The following is a 642-nucleotide window of genomic DNA, read 5'->3' on the forward strand; positions in this document are numbered from 1 at the left end:
CAAAGAAGAAAGGACATGTACCCAAAATAATATCCTGTAGAATTTAAAACAATGTCATAAACACGACGGGCTTACCAAGTGCACGTGTAAGCCCAATTGTAGCAAGGTTTAACTGTTTTATTAAATCTTTATGACATGTTGACATAAGTGACAGCAATCGAGACTATGCATTAAATGTCCTATCCATTTTGGCGCAACTTGACCTAGTATATATACTGTATGCTGTTTCTGAATGACATCTCTCTCTCTCTAGATACCATGTCAATCTAGGGCGTTGGTGAGCAGTCTTCCACTGATCCCTATCTTCCATTGCTCTTATCATTTCTATAGCCTCAATTCCTAGTTCCTTGGCAATTGTTTCTGGCAACATTTGACTTTGTCTTCCTTTACTTTTCTTTCCTGGGATTTTTGCTGCCATAATAATGTTTTCAATCTCTCTTTTTCTCAAGATATGCTCTATGAAACTCTGTTGTCTAAATTTTTCCACAACATTCGTTTTGTCTTGGCCTTCTTTAGAATGACTTCACTACTTGTATGTCTGTTTCATGATATTTTAAGTATTCGTCTTGTTTTGTTTTTGAATTTCGCGCAAAGCTACACGAGGGCTATCTGCGCTAGCCGTCCCTAATTTAGCAGTGTAAG

Source organism: Limulus polyphemus, unplaced genomic scaffold (genome assembly GCF_000517525.1).
Source record: "Limulus polyphemus unplaced genomic scaffold, Limulus_polyphemus-2.1.2 Scaffold112, whole genome shotgun sequence".
NCBI lineage: Eukaryota > Metazoa > Arthropoda > Merostomata > Xiphosura > Limulidae > Limulus > Limulus polyphemus.